Source organism: Patagioenas fasciata, chromosome 25, assembly GCF_037038585.1.
Source record: "Patagioenas fasciata isolate bPatFas1 chromosome 25, bPatFas1.hap1, whole genome shotgun sequence".
NCBI classification, from domain to species: domain Eukaryota; kingdom Metazoa; phylum Chordata; class Aves; order Columbiformes; family Columbidae; genus Patagioenas; species Patagioenas fasciata.
In genome coordinates, this window is record NC_092544.1 from 7,954,031 (window position 1) to 7,977,836 (window position 23,806).

Below are 23,806 nucleotides of genomic sequence, written 5' to 3' on the forward strand. Positions count from 1 at the left end.
CCGTCGACACCCCCCTTTGTCCCCAGAGCCCATTGTGACATCCAGGGGACCCCCTTTGTCCCCAGGGCCCATTGTGGCACCATGAGGACCCTCTTTGTCACTGGGGCCCATTGTGACATCCCAGGACCCACCCTGGTCCCAAGGGCCCATTGTGACATCCGGGGGACCCACCTTGTCCTCATGGTCCACTGTGACAGCCCAGGAACTTACTTTGTCCCCAGGGCCCATTGCGATATCTGGGGGACCCCCTTGTCCCCAGGGCCCATTGTGAAACCATGGGGACCCCCCTTTGTCCCCAGGGCCCATTGTGACATCCTGGGGTCCCCCCCTTGTCCCCAGGGCCCGTTGAAATGTCCCAGGACCACCCTTTGTCCCCAGGGTTCATTGTGACATCCTGGGGACCCCATTTGTCCCCACGGCCCATTGTGGCACCATGGAGACCCTGTTTGTCACTGGGGCCCATTGTGACATCCCAGGACCCCACTTTGTCCCCAGGGCTTATTGTGACACCATGGGGATCTCCCTTGTCCCCAGGGCCCATTGTGACATCCCATGACCCCCCTTTATCCCCAGTGCTATTGTGAAATCCTGGGGACCCCTTTTGTCCCCAGGGCCCATTGTGGCACCATGGGGAACCCCTTTGTCACTGGGGGCCATTGTGACATTCCAGGATTCCACTTTGTCCCCAGGGCTCGTTCTGACACCTTGGGGACTCCCATTGTCCCCAGGGCCCATTGTGACATCCTGGGCAACCCCATTGTCCCCAGGGCCCATTGTGACATCTGGGGGACGCCCTTGTCCCCAGGACCCATCGTGGCACCGTGGGGACCCTCCTTGTCACTTGGGCCCATTGTGACACCTTGGGGACCCCCCCTTTATCCCCAGTGCCCATTGTGACATCCTGCGGACCCCCCTTTGTCCCCAGGGCCCATTTTGACATTCAGGGGACCCACCATTGTCGTCAGGGCCCATTGTGAGGTCCCAGGACCCCCCATTGTCCCGAGGGCCCATTGTGACATCCTCGGCACCCCCTTGTCCCCAGGGTCCATTGTGACACTATGGGGACCCCCCCTTTTGCCCAGGGCCCATTGTGACACCGTGGGTACCACCCTTGTCCCCAGGGCTCATTGTGACATCCCAGGACCCCCCATTGTCCCCATGGCCCATTGTGATATTCAGGGGACCCCCCTTGTCCCCAGGGCCCATTCTGACACCGTGGGGACCCCCTTTGTCCCCAGGGCCCATTGTGACATCCTGGGGACCCCCTTTGTCCCAAGACTTCATTGTGACATCCTGGGGTCCCCCCTTGTCCTCAGGGTCCATTGTGACAGGCCAGGACCTTACATTGTCCCCAGGGCCCATTGTGATATCTGGGGGACCCCCTTGTTCCCAAGGCCCATTGTGACTTCCTGGGGACCCCCCCTTGTCCCCAGGGCCCATTGTGACATCCCAGGACCCCCCATTGTCTCCAGGGCCCATTGTGACACCCTCAGCACGCCCTTGTCCTCAGGGCCCATTGTGACATCCTGGGGACCCCCCCTTGTCCCCAGGGCCCATTGTGACGTCCCAGGACCCCCCATTGTCCCCAGGGCCCATTGTGACATCCTGGGGATCCCTCCTTGTCCCCAGGGCCCATTGTGATGTCCCAGGACCCCCCATTGTCCCCAGGGCCCATTGTGACATCCTCTGCACCCCCTTGTCCCCAGGGCCCATTGTGACATCCTGGGGACCCCCCCTTGTCCCCAGGGCCCATTGTGACTTTCAGGGGACCCCACTTGTCCCCAGGACCCATTGTGATACTATAGGGACCCCCCCTTGTGCCCAGTGCCCATTGTGACACCGTGGGTACCACCCTTGTCCGCAGGGCCCATTGTGACATCCTGGGGACACCCCCTTGTCCCCAGGGCCCATTGTGACATCCTGGGAATCCCCCCTTGTCCCCAGGGCCCATTGTGACATCCTGGGAATCCCTCCTTATCCCCAGGGCCCATTGTGACATCCAGGGGACCCCCCCTTGTCCCCAGGGCCCATTGTGACGTCCCAGGACCCGCCATTGTCCCCAGGGCCCACTGTGACATCCTGGGGACACCCCCTTTGTCCCCAGTGCCCATTGTGACATCCTGCGGACCCCCCTTTGTCCCCAGGGCCCATTTTGACATTCAGGGGACCCACCATTGTCCTCAGGGCCCACTGTGAGGTCCCAGGACCCCCCATTGTCCCCAGGGCCCATTGTGACATCCTCGGCACCCCCTTGTCCCCAGGGCCCATTGTGACATTCAGGGGACCCCACATTGTCCCCAGGGCCCATTGTGACATCCTGGGGACCCCACTTGTCCCCAGGACCCATTGTGACACTATGGGGACCCCCCCTTGTGCCCAGGGCCCATTGTGACACCGTGGGTACCACCCTTGTCCGCAGGGCCCATTGTGACATCCTGGGGACACCCCCTTGTCCCCAGGGCCCATTCTGATACCGTGGGGACCCCCTTTGTCCCCAGGGCCCATTGTGACATCCTGGGGACCCTCCTTGTCCCCAGAGTCCATTGTGACATCCAGGGGACCCCCTTTGTCCCCAGGGCCCATTGTGGCACCATAGGGACCCCTTTTGTCACTGGGGCCCATTGTGACATCCCAGGACCCCCCCTGGTTTCCAGGCCCCATTGTGACATCCTGGGGACCCCCTTTGTCCCAAGACTTCATTGTGACATCCTGGGGACCCCACATTGTCCCTAGGGCCCGTTGTGACATCCCAGGACCACCCATTGTCCCCAGGGCCCATTGTGACATCCTCGGGACCACCTTGTCCCCAAGGCCCATTGTGACATCCTGGGGACCCACCCTTGTCCCCAGGGCCCATTGTGACGTCCCATGACCCACCATTGTCTCCAGGGCCCATTGTGACATCCTGGGGATCCCTCCTTGTCCCCAGGGCCTATTGTGATGTCCCAGGACCCCCCATTGTCCGGAGGGCCCATTGTGACATCCTCTGCACCCCCTTGTCCCCAGGGCCCATTGTGACATTCAGGGGCCCCCGTTTGTCACTGGGGCCCATTGTGACATCCCAGGACCCCACATTGTCCCCAGGGCCCATTGTGACTTTCAGGGGACCCCACTTGTCCCCAGGACCCATTGTGATACTATAGGGACCCCCCCTTGTGCCCAGTGCCCATTGTGACACCGTGGGTACCACCCTTGTCCGCAGGGCCCATTGTGACATCCTGGGGACACCCCCTTGTCCCCAGGGCCCATTGTGACATCCTGGGAATCCCCCCTTGTCCCCAGGGCCCATTGTGACATCCTGGGAATCCCTCCTTATCCCCAGGGCCCATTGTGACATCCAGGGGACCCCCCCTTGTCCCCAGGGCCCATTGTGACGTCCCAGGACCCCCCATTGTCCCCAGGGCCCATTGTGACATTCAAGGGACCCCCCTTTGTCCCCATGGCCCATTCTGATACCGTGGGGACCCCCCCTTTGTCTCCAGTGCCCATTGTGACATCCTTGGGACCCCCCTTGTCCCCAGGACCCGTTGTGACATCTTGGGGACCCCTATGTCACCAGAGCCCATTGTGATATCCTGGGGAGCCCCCTTTGTCCCCAGGGCCCATTGTGCACATCCTGTGGACCCCTCTTTGTCCCCAGGGCCCATTGTGATATCCTGGGGAGCCCTCTTTTTCCCCAGGGCCTATTGTGACATCCTGGGGACCCCCTTTGTCCCCCGGGCCCATTGTGACATCCTGAAGACCCCCTTTGTCCCCAGGGCCTATTGAGACATGCCAGGACCCCCCCTTTTCTCCAGGGCCCATTGTGACGTCCCAGGACCCCCTATTGTCCCCAGAGCCCATTGTGACATCCTGGGGACCCTCTTTGTCCCAAGACCCCATTGTGACATCCTGGGGACCCACTTTGTCCCCAGGGCCCATTGTGGCACCATGGGGAGCGCCTTTGTCACTGGGGACCATTGTGACATTCCAGGATTTTACTTTGTCCCCGGGGCCCATTGTGACATCCTGGGGATCCCCCTTTGTCGCCAGGGCCCACTGTGACACCGTGGGCACCCTCTTTGTCCCATGGGCCCATTGTGACCTTCAAGGGACCCCCCATTGTCCCCAGGGCCCATTGTGACATCCTGAGTACCCGCTTTGTCCCCAAGACCCATTGTGACATCCTAGTACCCCCCGCAGTCCCCAGGGCCCATTGTGACACCATGGGGATCGCCTTTGTCCCCGTGGCCCATTGTGACATCCCAGGACCCCGCGTTGTCCCCAGGGCCCATTCTGACATCCTGGGGACCCCCCTTCTCCCCAGGGCCACTTGTGACATCCTGGGGACCCCCCTTGTCCCCAGTGCCCATTATGACATTCTGGGGACCCCCTTTGTCCCAGGGGTACATTGTGGCACCACGGGGACCCCCTTTGTCACCGGGGCCCATTGTGACATCCCAGGACCCCAAGTCGTCCCCAGGGCCCATTGTGACACCATGGGTACCCCCTTTGTCCCATGGGCCCATTGTGACATCCTGGGGACCCCCTTGTCGCCAGGGCCCATCATGGCACCATGGGGACCCCCCTTTGTCCCCAGGGCCCATTGTGACATCCTGCGGACCCCCCTTGTCCCCATGGCTTATTGTGACACCCTGGGACCGCCTTTGTCCCCAGGGCCCATTGTGACGTCCCAGGACGCCTCGTTGTCCCCAGGACCCATTGTGACTCCATGGGAACCCCCCCTTGTCCCCAGGGCCCATTGTGACATCCTGGGACCCCCCTTTGTCCCCAGTGCTCATTGTGAAATCCTGAGGACCCACTTTGTCCCCAGGGCCCATTGTGGCACCATGGGGAGCGCCTTTGTCACTGGGGACCATTGTGACATTCCAGGATTTTACTTTGTCCCCGGGGCCCATTGTGACATCCTGGGGATCCCCCTTTGTCGCCAGGGCCCACTGTGACACCGTGGGCACCCTCTTTGTCCCATGGGCCCATTGTGACCTTCAAGGGACCCCCCATTGTCCCCAGGGCCCATTGTGACATCCTGGGTACCTCCTTTGTCCCCAAGACCCATTGTGACATCCTAGTACCCCCCGCAGTCCCCAGGGCCCATTCTGACATCCTGGGGACCCCCCTTGTCCCCATGGCTTATTGTGACACCCTGGGACCGCCTTTGTCCCCAGGGCCCACTGTGATGTCCCAGGAACCCCCATTGTCCCCAGGGACCATTGTGACATCCTGGGGACCCCCTTTGTCCCAAGACCCCATTGTGACATCCTGGGGACCCCGCCTTGTCCCCAAAGCCCATTGTGACATCCTGGGGACCCTCTTTGTCCCCAGGGCCCATTGTGGCACCATGGGGACACCCTTTGTCACTGGGGCCAGTTGTGACATCCCAGGACCCCACTTTGTCCCCAGGGCTTATTGTGATACCATGGGGACCCCCCTTGTCCCCAGGGCCCATTGTGACATTCAGGGGGACTCCTCTTTGTCCCCAGGGCCTATTGTGTCATCCTGGGGATCTCCCCTTGTCTCTAGGGCCCATTGTGAGACTGTGGAAGACCCCCTTTGTCCCCAAGTCCCATTGTGACGTCCCAGGACGCCTCGTTGTCCCCAGGACCCATTGTGACTCCATGGGAACCCCCCCTTGTCCCCAGGGCCCATTGTGACATCCTGGGGATCCCCCTTTGTCGCCAGGGCCCACTGTGACACCGTGGGCACCCTCTTTGTCCCATGGGCCCATTGTGACCTTCAAGGGACCCCCCATTGTCCCCAGGGCCCATTGTGACATCCTGGGTACCCCCTTTGTCCCCAAGACCCATTGTGACATCCTAGTACCCCCCGCAGTCCCCAGGGCCCATTGTGACATCCTGGGGATCCCTTTGGCCCCAGGGCCCATTGTGACAGGGCGGGGATCCCCATTGTCCCCAGGGCCCATTGTGAAACCGTGGGGACCCTCTTGTCCCCAGGGCCCATTGTGGCGCCGTGGAGACCCCCCCTTTGTCTCCAGTGCCCATTGTGACATCCTGGGGACCCCCTTTGTCCCCAGTGCTCATTGTGACAGGGTGGGACCCCCCTTGTACCCAGGGCCCGTTGTGACATCCTGGGGACCCCCTTTGTCCCCAGGGCCTATTGTGACATCCTGGGGAGTCCCCTTTATCCCCAGGGCCCATTGTGACATCCTGGGGACCCCCTTTGTCCCTAGGGTTCATTGTGACATCCCAGGACCCCCATTGTCCCCAGGGCCCATTGTGAACAACCTGGGGACCCCCCTTTTTCCCTGGGCCCATTGTGGCGTCCCAGGATGCTTCGTTGTCCCCTGGGCCCATTGTGACATCCCGGGGACCCCTTTTGTCCCTAGGGTCCATTGTGACATCCTGGGGCCTCCCTTTGTCCCCGGGGCCCATTGTGACATCGCAGGAGCCCCCATTGTCCCAAGGGCACATTGTTACATCCTGGGGACCCCCTTGTCCCCAGGGCCCATCGTGGCACCGTGGGGACTCCCCCTTTGTCTCCAGTTCCCATTGTGACACTCTTGGGACCCCCCTTGTCCCCAGGACCCGTTGTGACATCTTGGGGACCCCTATGTCACCAGAGCCCATTGTGATATGCTGGGGAGCCCCCTTTGTCCCCAGGGCCCATTGTGCACATCCTGTGGACCCCTCTTTGTCCCCAGGGCCCATTGTGATATCCTGGGGAGCCCTCTTTTTCCCCAGGGCCTATTGTGACATCCTGGGGACCCCCTTTGTCCCCCGGGCCCATTGTGACATCCTGAAGACCCCCTTTGTCCCCAGGGCCTATTGTGACATGCCAGGACCCCCCCTTTTCTCCAGGGCCCATTGTGACGTCCCAGGACCCCCTATTGTCCCCAGAGCCCATTGTGACATCCCAGGACCCCCCATTGTCCCCAGGCCCCATTATACACATCCTGGGGTCCCCCTTTATCCCCAGGGCCATTGTGACACCATGGAGACCCCCTTTGTCCCCAGGGCCCATTGTGACGTCCCAGGATGCCCCATTGTCCCCTGGGCCCATTGTGAAATCATGGGGACCCCCTTTGTCCCCAGGGCCTATTGTGACATCCCAGGACCCCCCATTGTCCCCAGGGCCCATTGTGACACCGTGGAGACCCTCCTTGTCCTCAGGGCCCATTATGACATTCAGGGGACTCCTCTTTGTCCCCAGGGACTATTGTGACATCCTGGGGACGCCCCTTTACTCCAGGGCCCATTGTGACACCGTGGAGACCCCATTTGTCACTGGGGCCCATTGTGACATCCCAGGACACCCCATTGTCCCCAGGGCCCACTGAGACATCCCGGCGACCACCCTTTGTCTTCAGGGCCCATTATGCACATTCAGGGGACACCCCTTTGTCCCCAAGGCCCATTGTGACATCCTGGGGAGACCCCATTGTCCCCAAGGCCCATTGTGGCACCATGGGGACCCCCTTTGTCCCCAGTGCCCATTGTGACATCTTAGGACCCCACTTTGTCCCCAGGGCCCATTGTGACATCCTGGGGACCACCTGTGTCCCCAGGGCCCATTGTGACATCCCAGGAGCCACCGTTGTCCCCAGGGCCCATTGTGACATCCTGGGGACCCCCTTGTCCCCAGTGTCCATTGTGGCATCCTGGGACCCCCGTTGTCCCCAGGGCCCATTGTGGCACCATGTGGACCCCCTTTTTCCCGAGGGCCCATTATAACGTCCCAGGACCCCCCATTGTCCCCTGGGCCCATTGTGACATCCTGGGGTCCCCCTTTTGTCCCCTGGGCCCATTGTGACACTGTGGGGATCTCCTTTGTCCCCAGGGACCATTGTGACACTGTGGGGACCCCCTTTGTCCCCAGGGCCCATTGTGACATCCTGGGGAATCCCTTTGTCTCCAGGGCCCATTGTGACGTCCCAGGACCCTGCTTTGTCCCCGGGGCCCATTGTGACATCCTGGGGAACCGCTTTGTCCCCAGGACCCATTGTGACGTCCCAGGACCCCCCCTTGTCCCCAGGGCTCATTGTGATGTCCCAGGATCCCCATTGTCCCCAGAGCCCATTGTGATGTCCTGGGAACCCCCTTTGACCCCAGGGTCCATTGTGACACCATGGGGACCCCCTCTTGTCCCCAGGGCCCATCGTGGCACCGTGGGGACCCCCTTGTCACTGGGGACCCATTGTGACACTATGGGGACCCCCCTTTGTGCCCAGGGCCCATTGTAACATCCTGGGGACCCCCTTGCCTCCAGGGCCCCTTGTGACATCAAAGGATCACCCTTTGTCCCCAGGACCCATTGTGACATCCCAGGACCCCACTTACTCCCCAGGGCCCATTGTGGCACCATGACGACCCCCTTTGTCACTGGTGCCCATTGTGACATCCCAGGACCCCCCATTGTCTGCAGAGCCCATTGTGACACTATAGGGACCCCCCTTGTCACTGAGGACCCATTGTGACACCATGGGCACCTCCCCTTGTCGTCAGAGCCCATCGAGACATCCCAAAACCCCCAATTGTCTCCAGGGCCCATTGTGACATCCTGGGGACCTCCCTTTCTCCCCAGGGCCCATTGTGACGTTCCAGGAACCCCCATTGTCCTCAGGGCCCATTGTGACATTCAGGGGACCCCCTTTGTCTTCAGGTCCCATTGTGACACCATGGAGACCCCATTTGTCACTCGGGCGCATTGTGACATCCTAGGACCCCCCATTGTCCCCAAGGCCCATTGCGACATCCTGGGGACCCCCCTTTGTCCTCAGGGCCCATTGTGACATTCAGGGCACCCCTCTTTGTCCCCAGGGCCCATTCTGATACCATGGGGACCACTTTGTCCCCAGGGCCCACTGTGACATCCTGGGGACGCCCTTTGTCCCCAGGGCCCATTTTGACACCATGTGCACCCCCCTTTGTGCCCAGGGCCGATTGTGACATCCTGGGGACCCTCTTTGTCCCCAGGGCCCATTGTGACATCCTGGGGACACCCCATTGTCTCCAGGGCCCATTGTGAACATCCTGGGGACCCCCTTGTCCCCAGGGCCCATCGTGGCACCGTGGGGACCCCCCGTTGTCCCCAGGGCCTATAGTGACACCGTGGGTACCCCCTTTGTCCCCAGTGCCCATTGTGACATCCTGGGGACCCCCCTTGTCCCCAGGGCTTATTGTGACATCCTGGGGACCGCCTTTGTCCCCAGGGCCCATTGTGACATCCCAGGACCCCAAGTTGTCCCCAGGGAACCATTGTGACACCGTGGGGACCCCCTTTGTCCTCAGGGCCCGTTGTGAACATCCTGGGGACCCCCTTGTCCACACGACCCATCGTGGCACCGTGGGGACCCCCCATTGTCCCCAGGGCCTATAGTGACACCGTGGGTACCCCCTTTATCCCATGAGCCCATTGTGACATCCTGGGGACCCCCTTGTCCCCAGGGCCCATTGTGACACCATGGGGATCGCCTTTGTCCCCGTGGCCCATTGTGACATCCCAGGACCCCGCGTTGTCCCCAGGGCCCATTCTGACATCCTGGGGACCCCCCTTGTCCCCATGGCTTATTGTGACACCCTGGGACCGCCTTTGTCCCCAGGGCCCACTGTGATGTCCCAGGACCCCCCATTGTCCCCAGGGACCATTGTGACATCCTGGGGACCCCCTTTGTCCCAAGACCCCATTGTGACATCCTGGGGACCCCGCCTTGTCCCCAAAGCCCATTGTGACATCCTGGGGACCCTCTTTGTCCCCAGGGCCCATTGTGGCACCATGGGGACACCCTTTGTCACTGGGGCCAGTTGTGACATCCCAGGACCCCACTTTGTCCCCAGGGCTTATTGTGATACCATGGGGACCCCCCTTGTCCCCAGGGCCCATTGTGACATTTAGGGGGACTCCTCTTTGTCTCCAGGGCCTATTGTGTCATCCTGGGGATCTCCCCTTGTCTCTAGGGCCCATTGTGAGACTGTGGAAGACCCCCTTTGTCCCCAAGTCCCATTGTGACGTCCCAGGACGCCTCGTTGTCCCCAGGACCCAATGTGACTCCATGGGAACCCCCCCTTGTCCCCAGGGGCCATTGTGACATCCTGGGACCCCCCTTTGTCCCCAGTGCTCATTGTGAAATCCTGGGTACCCACTTTGTCCCCAGGGCCCATTGTGGCACCATGGGGAGCGCCTTTGTCACTGGGGACCATTGTGACATTCCAGGATTTTACTTTGTCGCCGGGGCCCATTGTGACATCCTGGGGATCCCCCTTTGTCGCCAGGGCCCACTGTGACACCGTGGGCACCCTCTTTGTCCCATGGGCCCATTGTGACCTTCAAGGGACCCCCCATTGTCCCCAGGGCCCATTGTGACATCCTGGGTACCCCCTTTGTCCCCAAGACCCATTGTGACATCCTAGTACCCCCCGCAGTCCCCAGGGCCCATTGTGACATCCTGGGGATCCCTTTGGCCCCAGGGCCCATTGTGACAGGGCGGGGATCCCCCTTGTCCCCAGGGCCCATTGTGAAACCGTGGGGACCCTCTTGTCCCCAGGGCCCATTGTGGCACCGTGGAGACCCCCCCTTTGTCTCCAGTGCCCATTGTGACATCCTGGGGACCCCCTTTGTCCCCAGTGCTCATTGTGACAGGGTGAGACCCCCCTTGTACCCAGGGCCCGTTGTGACATCCTGGGGACCCCCTTTGTCCCCAGGGCCTATTGTGACATCCTGGGGAGTCCCCTTTATCCCCAGGGCCCATTGTGACATCCTGGGGACCCCCTTTGTCCCTAGGGTTCATTGTGACATCCCAGGACCCCCATTGTCCCCAGGGCCCATTGTGAACAACCTGGGGACCCCCCTTTTTCCCCGGGCCCATTGTGGCGTCCCAGGATGCTTCGTTGTCCCCTGGGCCCATTGTGACATCCCGGGGACCCCTTTTGTCCCCAGGGTCCATTGTGACATCCTGGGGCCTCCCTTTGTCCCCAGGGCCCATTGTGACATCGCAGGAGCCCCCATTGTCCCAAGGGCACATTGTTACATCCTGGGGACCCCCTTGTCCCCAGGGCCCATCGTGGCACCGTGGGGACCCCCCCTTTGTCTCCAGTGCCCATTGTGACATCCTTGGGACCCCCCTTGTCCCCAGGACCCGTTGTGACATCTTGGGGACCCCTATGTCACCAGAGCCCATTGTGATATGCTGGGGAGCCCCCTTTGTCCCCAGGGCCCATTGTGCACATCCTGTGGACCCCTCTTTGTCCCCAGGGCCCATTGTGATATCCTGGGGAGCCCTCTTTTTCCCCAGGGCCTATTGTGACATCCTGGGGACCCCCTTTGTCCCCCGGGCCCATTGTGACATCCTGAAGACCCCCTTTGTCCCCAGGGCCTATTGTGACATGCCAGGACCCCCCCTTTTCTCCAGGGCCCATTGTGACGTCCCAGGACCCCCTATTGTCCCCAGAGCCCATTGTGACATCCCAGGACCCCCCATTGTCCCCAGGCCCCATTATACACATCCTGGGGTCCCCCTTTATCCCCAGGGCCGTTGTGACACCATGGAGACCCCCTTTGTCCCCAGGGCCCATTGTGACGTCCCAGGATGCCCCATTGTCCCCTGGGCCCATTGTGAAATCATGGGGACCCCCTTTGTCCCCAGGGCCTATTGTGACATCCCAGGACCCCCCATTGTCCCCAGGGCCCATTGTGACACCGTGGAGACCCTCCTTGTCCTCAGGGCCCATTATGACATTCAGGGGACTCCTCTTTGTCCCCAGGGCCTATTGTGACATCCCAGGACCCCCCATTGTCCCCAGGGCCCATTATGACACCGTGGAGACCCTCCTTGTCCTCAGGGCCCATTATGACATTCAGGGGACTCCTCTTTGTCCCCAGGGCCTATTGTGACATCCTGGGGACCCCCCTTTACTCCAGGGCCCATTGTGACGTCCCAGGACCCCCTATTGTTCCCACGGCCCATTGTGACATTCTGAGGACCCCAAATGTCCCCAGGGCCCATTGTGACATTCTGGGGACCCCTCTTTGTCCCCTGGGCCCATTGTGGCACCATGGACACCCCCTTTGTCCCCAGGGCCCATTGTGACATCCCAGAACCCCAATTTGTCCTCAGGGCCCAATGTGACATCCTGGGGACCCCCTTGTCCCCAGGGCCCATCGTGGCACCGAGGGAACCCCCACCCCCTAGTCCCCAGGGCCCATTGTGAAATCCGGGGAACCCCCTGGTCTCCAGGGCCCATAGTGGTACCGCGGGGACTCGTCCTGTCACTTGGGTCCATTGTGACACCATGGGGACCCCGCCTTTGTCCCCAGTACCCATTGTGACATCCTGGGGACCCCTTTGTCCCCGGGGCCCATTGTGACATCCTGGGGACCCCCCTTTGTCCCCAAGGCCCATTGTGACACGGTGGGGACCCCACTTCTTTCCAGGACCCATTGTGGCATTCTGGGGACTTCCTTTGTCCCCAGGGCCCATTGTGACATCCTGGAGACCCCCTTTATCCCCAGAGCTCGTTGTCGCACCATGGGGACCCCCTTTGTCACTGGGGCCCATTGTGACATCCCAGGACCCCCCATTGTCCCCAGGGCCCATTGTGACACCGTGGGGACCCCGCCTTTTCCCCAGGGCCCATTGTGACGTCTCAGGACCCCCTTTGTCCCCAGGGCCCACTGTGGCACCATGGGGACCCCCTTTGTCCTCTGGGCCCATTGTGACATTCCAGGACCCCACTTTGTCCCCAGGGCCCATTGTGACAATTAAGGGACCCCCCTTGTCCCCAGGGCCCATTGTGACAATTAAGGGACCCCCTTTGTCCCCAGGGCCCATTTTGACATCCCAGGACCCCACTTTGTCCCCAGTGCTCATTGTGAAATTCTGGGAACCCCCCTTGTCCTCAGGGCTCATTGTGACAGCCGAGGACCTTACTTTGTCCCCAGGGCCCATTGTGACATCCCAGGACCCCCCACTGTCTCCAGTGCCCATTGTGACATCATGGGGACCACCCTTTTTCCCCAGGGCTCATTGTGACGTCCCAGGACCCCTCGTTGTCCCCAGGCCCCATCGTGACATCCTGGGGACCCCCCTTGTCCCCAGGGCCCATTGTGACATCCGTGGGACCCCCTTGTCTCCAGGGCCCATAGTGGCACTGTGGGGACTCATCACTTGGGCCCATTGTGACATCCTGGAGAACCCCCTTTATCCCCAGGGCCCATTGTGACACCGTGGAGACCCCATTTGTCACTGGGGCCCATTGTGACATCCCAGGACACCCCATTGTCCCCAGGGCCCACTGAGACATCCTGGCGACCACCCTTTGTCCCCAGGGCCCATTATGCACATTCAGGGGACACCCCTTTGTCCCCAAGGCCCATTGTGACATCCTGGGGAGACCCCATTGTCCTCAAGGCCGATTGTGACACCATGGGGACCCCCTTTGTCCCCAGTGCCCATTGTGACATCTTAGGACCCCACTTTGTCCCCAGGGCCCATTGTGACATCCTGGGGACCACCTGTGTCCCCAGGGCCCATTGTGACATCCCAGGACCCCACTTTGTCCCCAGGGCTTATTGTGACACCATGGGGATCTCCCTTGTCCCCAGGGCCCATTGTGACATCCTCGGCACCCCCTTGTCCCCAGGGCCCATTGTGACATTCAGGGGACGCCTCTTTGTCCCCACGGCCCATTGTGACATCCTGGGGATCCCTCCTTGTCCCCAGGGCCCATTGTGACGTCCCAGGGCCCCCCATTGTCCCCAGGGCCCATTGTGACATTCAGGGGACCCCCCTTTGTCCCCAGGGCCCATTCTGATACCGTGGGGACCCCCTTTGTCCCCAGGGCCCATTGTGACATGCTGGGGACGCTCTTTGTCCCCAGGGCCCATTGCGACATCCTGGGGACCCTCCTTGTCCACAGAGCCCATTGTGACATCCAGGGGACCCCCTTTGTCCCCAGGGCCCATTGTGGCACCATGAGGACCCTCTTTGTCACTGGAGCCCATTGTGACATCCCAGGACCCCCCTTTGTCCCCAGGGCCCATTGTGACATCCTGGGGACCCTCCTTGTCCCCAGAGCCCATTGTGACATCCCAGGACCCCACTTTGTCCCCAGGGCTTATTGTGACACCATGGGGATCTCCCTTGTCCCCAGGGCCCATTGTGACATCCCATGACCCCCCTTTATCCCCAGTGCTATTGTGAAATCCTGGGGACCCCTTTTGTCCCCAGGGCCCATTGTGGCACCATGGGGAACCCCTTTGTCACTGGGGGTCATTGTGACATCCCAGGATTCCACTTTGTCCCCAGGGCTCGTTCTGACACCTTGGGGACTCCCATTGTCCCCAGGGCCCATTGTGACATCCTGGGCAACCCCATTGTCCCCAGGGCCCATTGTGACATCTGGGGGACGCCCTTGTCCCCAGGACCCATCGTGGCACCGTGGGGACCCTCCTTGTCACTTGGGCCCATTGTGACACCTTGGGGACCCCCCCTTTATCCCCAGTGCCCATTGTGACATCCTGCGGACCCCCCTTTGTCCCCAGGGCCCGTTTTGACATTCAGGGGACCCACCATTGTCCTCAGGGCCCATTGTGAGGTCCCAGGACCCCCCATTGTCCCCAGGGCCCATTGTGACATACTCGGCACCCCCTTTTCCCCAGGGTCCATTGTGACACTATGGGGACCCCCCCTTTTGCCCAGGGCCCATTGTGACACCGTGGGTACCACCCTTGTCCCCAGGGCTCATTGTGACATCCCAGGACCCCCCATTGTCCCCATGGCCCATTGTGATATTCAGGGGACCCCCCTTGTCCCCAGGGCCCATTCTGACACCGTGGGGACCCCCTTTGTCCCCAGGGCCCATTGTGACATCCTGGGGACCCCCTTTGTCCCAAGACTTCATTGTGACATCCTGGGGTCCCCCCTTGTCCTCAGGGTCCATTGTGACAGGCCAGGACCTTACATTGTCCCCAGGGCCCATTGTGATATCTGGGGGACCCCCTTGTTCCCAAGGCCCATTGTGACTTCCTGGGGACCCCCCCTTGTCCCCAGGGCCCATTGTGACATCCCAGGACCCCCCATTGTCTCCAGGGCCCATTGTGACATCCTCGGCACGCCCTTGTCCCCAGGGCCCATTGTGACATCCTGGGGACCCTCCCTTGTCCCCAGGGCCCATTGTGACGTCCCAGGACCCCCCATTGTCCCCAGGGCCCATTGTGACATCCTGGGGATCCCTCCTTGTCCCCAGGGCCCATTGTGATGTCCCAGGACCCCCCATTGTCCCCAGGGCCCATTGTGACATCCTCTGCACCCCCTTGTCCCCAGGGCCCATTGTGACATTCAGGGGACCCCTCTTTGTCCCCAGGGCCCATTGTGACATCCTGGGAACCCCCCCTTGTCCCCAGGGCCCATTGTGACGTCCCAGGACCCCCCATTGTCCCCAGGGCCCATTGTGACATCCTGGGGATCCCTCCTTTTCCCCAGGGCCCATTGTTGCGTCCCAGGACCCCCCATTGTCCCCAGGACCTATTGTGATATTCAGGGGACCCCCCTTGTCCCCAGGACCCATTCTGATACCGTGGGGACCCCCTTTGTCCCCAGGGCCCATTGTGACATGCTGGGGACTCTCTTTGTCCCCAGCGCACATTGTGACATCCTGGGGACCCCCCCTTTGTCCCCAGGGCCCATAGTGACATGCTGGGGACCCTCCTTGTCCCCAGAGCCCATTGTGACATCCTGGGGACCCCCCCTTGTCCCCAGGGCCCATTGTGACGTCCCAGGGCCCCCCATTGTCCCCAGGGCCCATTGTGATATGCTGGGGAGCCCTCTTTGTCCCCAGGGCCCATTGTGAAATTCAGGGGACCCCAACTTGTCCCCAGGGCCCATTGTGACATCCTGGGGACCCCATTGTCACCAGAGCCCATTGTGATATCCTGGCGACCACCCTTTGTCCCCAGGGCCCATTGTGATATCCTGAGGACCGCCCTTTGTCCCCAGGGCCGATTTTGACATTCCGGGGACGCCTCTTTGTACCCAGGGCACACTGTGACATCCTCGGGACCCCCCCTTGTCACTGGGGCCCATTGTGACGTCCCAGGACCCCCCATTGTCCCCAGGGCCCATTGTGACATCCTGGGGATCCCTCCTTGTCCCCAGGGCCCATTGTGACGTCCCAGGACCCCCGATTGTTCCCAGGACCCATTGTGACATTCAGGGGGCCCCTTTGTCACTGGGGCCCATTGTGACATCCCAGGACCCCACATTGTCCCCAGGACACATTGTCACATCCTGGGGACCCCACTTGTCCCCAGGACCCATTGTGACACTATGGGGACCCCCCCTTGTGCCCAGGGCCCATTGTGACACCGTGGGTACCACCCTTGTCCGCAGGGCTCATTGTGACATCCCAGGACCCCCCTTTTTCCCCAGGGCCCATTCTGATACCGTGGGGATCCCCTTTGTCCCCAGAGTCCATTGTGACATCCAGGGGACCCCCTTTGTCCCCAGGGCCCATTGTGACATCGCAGGACCCCCCTGGGCCCCAGGGCGCATTTTGACATCCTGGGGATGCCCCCTTGTCAACGGGGCCCATTGTGACATCCCAGGACCCCCCATTGTGTCCAGGGCCCATTGTGACATCCTGGGGATCCCTGCTTGGCCCCAGGGCCCATTGTGACGTCTTAGGACCCCCCGTTGTCCCCAGGGCCCATTGTGACATCCTGGGGACCCCCCCTTGTCCCCAGGGCCCATTGTGACATCCTGGGGATCCCTGCTTGGCCCCAGGGCCCATTGTGACGTCTTAGGACGCCCCGTTGTCCCCAGGGCCCATTGTGACATCCTGGGGACCCCCCCTTGTCCCCAGGGCCCATTGTGACATCCTGGGGATCCCTCCTTGTCCCCAGGGCCCATTGTGACGTCCCAGGACCCCCCACTGTCCTCAGGACCCATTGTAACATTCAGGGGACCACCTTTGTCACTGGGGCCCATTGTGACATCCCAGGACCCCACTTTGTCCCCAGGGCTTATTGTGACACCATGGGGATCTCCCTTGTCCCCAGGGCCCATTGTGACATCCCATGACCCCCCTTTATCCCCAGTGCTATTGTGAAATCCTGGGGACCCCTTTTGTCCCCAGGGCCCACTGTGACATCTGGGGAACGCCCTTGTCCCCAGGACCCATCGTGGCACTGTGGGGACCCTCCTTGTCACTTGGGCCCATTGTGACACCATGGGGACCCCCTCTTTGTCTCCAGTACCCATTGTGACATCCTGGGGACCCCACCTTGTCCCCAGGACCCATTGTGACATCCCAGGACCCCCCATTGTCCCCAGGGCCCATTGTGACATCCTCGGGACCCCCTTGTCCCCAAGGCCCATTGTGACATCCTGGGGACCCACCCTTGTCCCCAGGGCCCATTGTGACGTCCCAGGACCCCCCATTGTCTCCAGGGCCCATTGTGACATCCTGGGGATCCCTCCTTGTCCCCAGGGCCTATTGTGACATCCCAGGACCCCCCATTGTCCCCAGGGCCCATTGTGACATCCTCGGGACCCCCTTGTCCCCAAGGCCCATATTGACATCCTGGGGACCCACCCTTGTCCCCAGGGCCCATTGTGACGTCCCAGGACCCCCCATTGTCTCCAGGGCCCATTGTGACATCCTGGGGATCCCTCCTTGTCCCCAGGGCCTATTGTGATGTCCCAGGACCCCCCATTGTCCCCAGGGCCCATTGTGACATCCTCTGCACCCCCTTGTCCCCAGGGCCCATTGTGACATCCCAGGACCCCCCATTGTCCCCAGGGCCCATTGTGACATTCAGGGGCCCCCGTTTGTCACTGGGGCCCATTGTGATACTATAGGGACCCCCCCTTGTGCCCAGTGCCCATTGTGACACCGTGCGTACCACCCTTGTTCGCAGGGCCCATTGTGACATCCTGGGGACACCCCCTTGTCCCCAGGGCCCATTGTGACATCCTGGGAATCCCCCCTTGTCCCCAGGGCCCATTGTGACATCCTGGGAATCCCTCCTTATCCCCAGGGCCCATTGTGACATCCAGGGGACCCCCCCTTGTCCCCAGGGCCCATTGTGACGTCCCAGGACCCGCCATTGTCCCCAGGGCCCACTGTAACATCCTGGGGACACCCCCTTTGTCCCCAGTGCCCATTGTGACATCCTGCGGACCCCCCTTTGTCCCCAGGGCCCATTTTGACATTCAGGGGACCCACCATTGTCCTCAGGGCCCACTGTGATGTCCCAGGACCCCACATTGTCCCCAGGGCCCATTGTGACATCCTCGGCACCCCCTTGTCCCCAGGGCCCATTGTGACATTCAGGGGACCCCACATTGTCCCCAGGGCCCATTGTGACATCCTGGGGACCCCACATTGTCCCCAGGACCCATTGTGACACTATGGGGACCCCCCCTTGTGCCCAGGGCCTATTGTGACACCGTGGGTACCACCCTTGTGCCCAGGGCCCATTGTGACATCCTGGGGACACCCCCTTGTCCCCAGGGCCCATTCTGATACCGTGGGGACCCCCTTTGTCCCCAGGGCCCATTGTGACATCCTGGGGACCCTCCTTGTCCCCAGAGTCCATTGTGACATCCAGGGGACCCCCTTTGTCCCCAGGGCCCATTGTGGCACCATAGGGACCCCTTTTGTCACTGGGGCCCATTGTGACATCCCAGGACCCCCCCTGGTTTCCAGGCCCCATTGTGACATCCTGGGGACCCCCTTTGTCCCAAGACTTCATTGTGACATCCTGGGGACCCCACATTGTCCCTAGGGCCCATTGTGACATCCCAGGACCCCCCATTGTCCCCAGGGCCCATTGTGACATCCTCGGGACCCCCTTGTCCCCAAGGCCCATTGTGACATCCTGGGGACCCACCCTTGTCCCCAGGGCCCATTGTGACGTCCCAGGACCCCCCATTGTCTCCAGGGCCCATTGTGACATCCTGGGGATCCCTCCTTGTCCCCAGGGCCTATTGTGATGTCCCAGGACCCCCCATTGTCCCCAGGGCCCATTGTGACATCCTCTGCACCCCCTTGTCCCCAGGGCCCATTGTGACATTCAGGGGACCCCTCTTTGTCCCCAGGGCCCATTGTGAGATCCTGGGGACCCCCCCTTGTCCCCAGGGCCCATTGTGACATCCCAGGACCCCCCATTGTCCCCAGGGCCCATTGTGATATCCTCGGCACCCCCTTGTCCCCAGGGCCCATTGTGACATCCTGGGGACCCCCCCTTGTCCCCAGGGCCAATTGTGACGTCCCAGGACCCCCCATTGTCCCCAGGGCCCATTGTGACATCCTGGGGATCCCTCCTTGTCCTCAGGCCCCATTGTGATGTCCCAGGACCCCCCATTGTCCCCAGGGCCCATTGTGACATCCTCTGCACCCCCTTGTCCCCAGGGCCCATTGTGACATTCAGGGGACCCCTCTTTTTCCCCAGGGCCCATTGTGACATCCTGGGGACCCCCCCTTGTCCCCAGGGCCCATTGTGACGTCCCAGGACCCCCCATTGTCCCCAGGGCCCATTGTGACATTCAGGGGACCCCCCTTTGTCCCCAGGGCCCATTCTGATACCGTGGGGACCCCCTTTGTCCCCAGGGCCCATTGTGACATGCTGGGGACGCTCTTTGTCCCCAGGGCCCATTGTGACATCCTGGGGACCCTCCTTGTCCCCAGAGCCCATTGTGACATCCAGGGGACCCCCTTTGTCCCCAGGGCCCATTTTGGCACCATGAGGACCCTCTTTGTCACTGGAGCCCATTGTGACATCCCAGGACCCCCCTTTGTCCCCAGGGCCCATTGTGACATCCTGGGGACCCTCCTTGTCCCTAGAGCCCATTGTGACATCCCAGGACCCCACTTTGTCCCCAGGGCTTATTGTGACACCATGGGGATCTCCCTTGTCCCCAGGGCCCATTGTGACATCCCATGACCCCCCTTTGTCCCCAGTGCTATTGTGAAATCCTGGGGACCCCTTTTGTCCCCACGGCCCATTGTGGCACCATTGGCAACCTCTTTGTCACTGGGGGCCATTGTGACATTCCAGGATTCCACTTTGACCCCAGGGCTCGTTCTGACACCTTGGGGACTCCCATTGTCCCCAGGGCCCATTGTGACATCCTGGGCAACCCCATTGTCCCCAGGGCCCATTGTGACATCTGGGGGACGCCCTTGTCCCCAGGACCCATCGTGGCACCGTGGGGACCCTCCTTGTCACTTGGGCCCATTGTGACACTATGGGGACCCCCCCTTTGTCCCCAGTGCCCATTGTGACATTCTGCGGACCCCCCTTTGTCCCCAGGGCCCATTGTGATCTTCAGGGGACCCACCATTGTCCTCAGGGCCCATTGTGAGGTCCCAGGACCCCCCATTGTCCCCAGGACCGATTGTGACATTCAGGGGATCCCCTTTGTCACTGGGGCCCATTGTGACACCATGGAGACCCCCGCTTGTCCTCAGGGTCCATTGTGACATCCTGGGCACCCCCCATTTTCCCCAGGACACATTGTGACATCCTGGCCATCCCCTTGCTCCCAGGGCCTGTTGTGGCACCATGGGGACACCCCCTTTGTCCCCAGGGCCCATTGTGACATCCCAGGACCCCCCTTTGTCCCCAGGGCCCATTGTAGCACCATGGGGACCCCCTTTGACCCCAGGGCCCATTGTGGCACCATGGCAACCCCTTTTGTCCCCAGGGCCCATTGTGACATTCTTGGACCCCACTTTGTCCCCAGGGCCTATTGTGACACCATGGGGACCCCTCCTTGTCACTGGGGACCCATTGTAACACCATGGGGACCCCCCATTGTCCTCAGGACTCATTCTCACATCCTGGACACCCCCCATTGTCCCCAGGGCCCATTGTGACATCCACTGCACTACCTTGTCCCCAGGGCCCATTGTGACATCCTAGGGACCCCCCCTTGTCCCAAGGGCCCATTGTGACGTCCCAGGACCCCCCATTGTCCCCACGGTCCATTGTGACATTCAGGGGACCCCCCTTTGTCCCCAGGGCCCATTCTGATACCGTGGGGACCCCCTTTGTCCCCAGGGCCCATTGTGACATGCTGGGGACGCTGTTTGTCCCCAGGGCCCATTGTGACATCCTGGGGACCCTCCTTGTCCCCAGAGCCCATTGTGACATCCAGGGGACCCCCTTTGTCCCCAGGGCCCATTGTGGCACCATGAGGACCCTATTTGTCACTGGAGCCCATTGTGACATCCCATGACCCCCCTTTATCCCCAGTGCTATTGTGAAATCCTGGGGACCCCTTTTGTCCCCAGGGCCTATTATGACACCATGGGGAACCCCTTTGTCACTGGGGGCCATTGTGACATTCCAGGATTCCACTTTGTCCCCAGGGCTCGTTCTGACACCTTGGGGACTCCCATTGTCCCCAGGGCCCATTGTGACATCCTGGGCAACCCCATTGTCCCCAGGGCCCATTGTGACATCTGGGGGACGCCCTTGTCCCCAGGACCCATCGTGGCACCGTGGGGACCCTCCTTGTCACTTGAGCCCATTGTGACACCATGGGGACGCCCCCCTTTGTCCCCAGTGCCCATTGTGACATCCTGCGGACCCCCCTTTGTCCCCAGGGCCCATTGTGACATTCAGGGGACCCACCATTGTCCTCAGGGCCCATTGTGAGGTCCCAGGACCCTCCATTGTCCCCAGGGCCCATTGTGACATCCTCGGCACCCCCTTGTGCCCAGGGCCCATTGTGACATTCAGGGGACCCCTCTTTGTCCCCAGGGCCCATTGTGACATCCTGGGGACCCCCCCTTGTCCCCAGGGCCCATTGTGACGTCCCAGGACCCGCCATTGTCCCCAGGGCCCATTGTGACATCCTGGGGATCCCTCCTTGTTCCCATTACCCATTGTGACGTCCCAGGACCCCCCATTGTCCCCAGGGCCCATTGTGACATTCAGGGGCCCCCGTTTGTCACGGGGGCCCATTGTGACATCCCAGGACCCCACATTGTCCCCAGGGCCCATTGTGACATTCAGGGGACCCCACATTGTCCCCAGGACCTATTGTGACATCCTGGGGACCCCACTTGTCCCCAGGACCCATTGTGACACTATGCGGACCCCCCCTTGTGTCCAGGGCCCATTGTGACACCGTGGGTACCCCCCTTGTCCGCAGGGCTCATTGTGACATCCCAGGACCCCCTGTTGTCCCCAGGGCCCATGGTGACATCCTGGGGACGCCCTTTGTCCCCAGTGCCCATTTTGACACCGTCGACACCCCCCTTTGTCCCCAGAGCCCATTGTGACATCCAGGGGACCCCCTTTGTCCCCAGGGCCCATTGTGGCACCATGAGGACCCTCTTTGTCACTGGGGCCCATTGTGACATCCCAGGACCCACCCTGGTCCCAAGGGCCCATTGTGACATCCGGGGGACCCACCTTGTCCTCATGGTCCACTGTGACAGCCCAGGAACTTACTTTGTCCCCAGGGCCCATTGCGATATCTGGGAGACCCCCTTGTCCCCAGGGCCCATTGTGAAACCATGGGGACCCCCCTTTGTCCCCAGGGCCCATTGTGACATCCTGGGGTCCCCCCCTTGTCCCCAGGGCCCGTTGAAATGTCCCAGGACCACCCTTTGTCCCCAGGGTTCATTGTGACATCCTGGGGACCCCATTTGTCCCCACGGCCCATTGTGGCACCATGGAGACCCTGTTTGTCACTGGGGCCCATTGTGACATCCCAGGACCCCACTTTGTCCCCAGGGCTTATTGTGACACCATGGGGATCTCCCTTGTCCCCAGGGCCCATTGTGACATCCCATGACCCCCCTTTATCCCCAGTGCTATTGTGAAATCCTGGGGACCCCTTTTGTCCCCAGGGCCCATTGTGGCACCATGGGGAACCCCTTTGTCACTGGGGGCCATTGTGACATTCCAGGATTCCACTTTGTCCCCAGGGCTCGTTCTGACACCTTGGGGACTCCCATTGTCCCCAGGGCCCATTGTGACATCCTGGGCAACCCCATTGTCCCCAGGGCCCATTGTGACATCTGGGGGACGCCCTTGTCCCCAGGACCCATCGTGGCACCGTGGGGACCCTCCTTGTCACTTGGGCCCATTGTGACACCTTGGGGACCCCCCCTTTATCCCCAGTGCCCATTGTGACATCCTGCGGACCCCCCTTTGTCCCCAGGGCCCATTTTGACATTCAGGGGACCCACCATTGTCGTCAGGGCCCATTGTGAGGTCCCAGGACCCCCCATTGTCCCGAGGGCCCATTGTGACATCCTCGGCACCCCCTTGTCCCCAGGGTCCATTGTGACACTATGGGGACCCCCCCTTTTGCCCAGGGCCCATTGTGACACCGTGGGTACCACCCTTGTCCCCAGGGCTCATTGTGACATCCCAGGACCCCCCATTGTCCCCATGGCCCATTGTGATATTCAGGGGACCCCCCTTGTCCCCAGGGCCCATTCTGACACCGTGGGGACCCCCTTTGTCCCCAGGGCCCATTGTGACATCCTGGGGACCCCCTTTGTCCCAAGACTTCATTGTGACATCCTGGGGTCCCCCCTTGTCCTCAGGGTCCATTGTGACAGGCCAGGACCTTACATTGTCCCCAGGGCCCATTGTGATATCTGGGGGACCCCCTTGTTCCCAAGGCCCATTGTGACTTCCTGGGGACCCCCCTTGTCCCCAGGGCCCATTGTGACATCCCAGGACCCCCCATTGTCTCCAGGGCCCATTGTGACACCCTCAGCACGCCCTTGTCCTCAGGGCCCATTGTGACATCCTGGGGACCCCCCCTTGTCCCCAGGGCCCATTGTGACGTCCCAGGACCCCCCATTGTCCCCAGGGCCCATTGTGA